General features: G+C 40.6%; 1 pseudogene; it reads left to right on the forward strand.

Annotated features, from left to right (window-relative positions):
- Positions 1 to 1836: 1836 nt before the first annotated feature.
- On the forward strand, positions 1837 to 2836 carry LOC101992335 (annotated as a pseudogene).
- The last annotated feature ends 3 nt before the right edge of the window (positions 2837 to 2839 follow it).

Raw genomic sequence — 2839 nt, forward strand, 5'->3', positions numbered from 1 at the left:
TTGGTCATGAAATACAGTGATGTGGTTGGATTAAACTTCAGAATGGAAACCAATCATTATTTCAAGACAGCTCCAGAAATAATTTTAAAAGAAACATGAAGTGTATTGTAGAGGTAAGAAGTTTGAGTTGCTGATGAAAACCAAAGTGTTTTGATCCCCAAATCATCATAATTCTAGGTAACTGGTATTCCTCTAGTGAAATACATAGTCACATCTGTGAAGGGTGAGCAAATAAAGTCACTCTGCACAATAATTATTACAAAATATGAAATTCGAGATTTGTTCAGTACAGCAGTACGAAGGAAATCTTTAGGAAATTTGAATTAATTTCACCTTCAAACTGATGCTTACTTTCAGATCATGCTTGTAGGTGAGGAATTCCAAAGCCCATGGATAAAGCTTGCCATGAATTTTCTAGGACTAGCATCTTGCATATTCCCAAATATATGACTTCTGGAAAGGGGAAAATACTGTTATATAAAATATTAAAATAGTTATAAATAGAGACAAAAAGAATATACCATCTTTTATCTCTTATAGCAAAGTTGTCACTTCTTGTGTGTGGATGCTCATGTGACAGAGGAGAGATATCAGTGGCCCTGAAAAAACATAACATTATGGGGAGATGTTTTGCTAGTTTAAATTCAAATATAAATATTTAACAGGCCTGTCACTGAACACAGTCAATGAAGAAGACAGCAATGGTGGTTGTTTAGAATCAAGAAATAAGTATAGAAGCAAAAGAAAAAATAATCTTTATTCTCAAACATAGTTCTGGAAAATCTTTATTGCACTAAGAGATGTAATGTATTTTTAGGATTTAGATATAATTAAAAAAACAAGTCTCCTTTCAGCTATGTTCACAAGTTTTATACCCTGGTTTCTATTACTGCTTGTGCCTTTCCTGTGTCCTAACTGCATAAGTCCTTCTGTCTCTTTCTCCCTCAGGTCTTCTGTGTTTTTCTATCTATAACTACCGCTCCATTAGGGGTATAGAACTGAATCACCTGAGGTAAAAAATATTTTCATTAATGATGCAGAAAAATCTACCCCCTCCATTCTCTATCTTCATCTGGTCCCACGTTCTATTTTGTCCTACTGTCTTTTTTTTCCTGTCTAAATAGGTCATGTTGAACTATGTTTCCCTTCTCTATATCATATTTTGAACTTGTAGTCATGTTAGGTACATTTTCAAGGTCAAATAAAGATATATTTTAGATAAACAGGTCATCTTTAAACACTTCAGAGATCTACAAAAAATAGCATTTAGGATGTTTTAATAACATAGGCTCTTGTTTATGAAAATAAGACATCTCTGCTCCTGACAGCACCAATATATTTCAGAGAAGATAATGGGCATCAAAGAAACTCCACAATGAGTTTGCTTTCTTTGTGGCAAAAATATGTCACTGGGCAAGAAAATGTCCCTACCTCGACAGCTGACAGTAGACAGTCCTAATTAGACAAGCAGGACACAAAAGAAAGTGATTGTCAAATATTGTCAAGACAGGGGAGGGACAGTCCTTCAGAATGTCCTGCATCACAGAGAAGTCTGTTCGATATGCTAGACCTGTGGCAAAGATGGCTGCCCCAATATAACAGAGAAACTTTGAGTGACTGTCCAGGCAGCCAGCTGTTTCTGTCACTACTCATATTTTTTGGAAGTTACTTGCTTGCACTTCCTGCCTATTTAGTTAATATTATTTTCTTATGTGTCTCTGAGGGAGTCGAATACTAGATAATTATAGGTTAATTTTCTTTGTTTACCTGGCACAGAAAACAAGTTATTATAGAAAGTAAATTAAGTACTTTAAGAAATTTAAGTAGAGTGCGGGATGGCCGCGGAGCCGGGTGGAAGTGCTCCGCGGCTCCGGGAGCCGGCTCTCGGGGCCGAGACATGGCCTGGGGCCCCTGCCAGCTAAGCCAGCCTCACCCGGACACTGTCGCCATGCCCAAGAGAGGAAAGCGGCTCAAGTTCCGGGCCCACGACGCCTGCTCAGGCCGAGTGACCGTGGCGGATTATGCCAACTCGGATCCGGCGGTGGTGAGGTCTGGACGGGTCAAGAAAGCCGTGGCCAACGCTGTTCAGCAGGAAGTAAAATCTCTTTGTGGCTTGGAAGCCTCCCAGGTTCCTGCAGAGGAGGCTCTTTCCGGGGTGGGTGAGCCGTGTGACATCATGGACAGCAGTGATGAGATGGACGTTCAGGGGGAAAGCACTCATGAAAGATCAGTCTCCAGAAAAAAGAAAAGCAAGAGACACAAAGAAGACCTGGATGGGGCTGGAGAAGATTCTCTTTTGTGTCTTTGGCTGTTGCTTGGTTGGTATGTTTTTTCTGTGGTCATTGTGTTTTTTTCCCTGGTTTTTTTGTGTGTTTGGTGTTTTTCTTGTGTTTCTGCCTTTTGTGCCGGGTTGTAGGGTGGGTTGTAGTTGGTTGTTGGTTCTCTTGTCTTTGGTGTGCGTTGTGTGTCGGTGGTGTGGCTGCGCTGTCTGTGGTCTTGTGTTCTGCGCTCTTTGTCCCGTCTGTTTGCCTTTTTTTCTTCTGTATTTTGTCTTTGTTCTGTGCTTCGGGACTGGTCTGTCTGCTCAGTGAGTGATTGCAAATTTTTTCTTTTTTGGTTTAGTTTGCTTGTTGGGTATACGTATTTCCTCTTGTGGGCTTTCTTCTTCCTTTTGCTGCCTTAGTCCCCTAGATTAAAGAGCAAGTGTATGGAACGGCTGCAGCCACCCATTCAATATGAGGATGTTCATACCAACCCTGACCAGGACTGCTGCCTGCTACAGGTTACCACCCTCAATTTCATCTTTGTTCCTATTGTCATGGGAATGATATTTACCTTG

The sequence above is a fragment of the Microtus ochrogaster genome, linkage group LG5 (genome assembly GCF_000317375.1).
Source record: "Microtus ochrogaster isolate Prairie Vole_2 linkage group LG5, MicOch1.0, whole genome shotgun sequence".
In the NCBI taxonomy this organism is placed as follows: Eukaryota; Metazoa; Chordata; class Mammalia; order Rodentia; family Cricetidae; genus Microtus; species Microtus ochrogaster.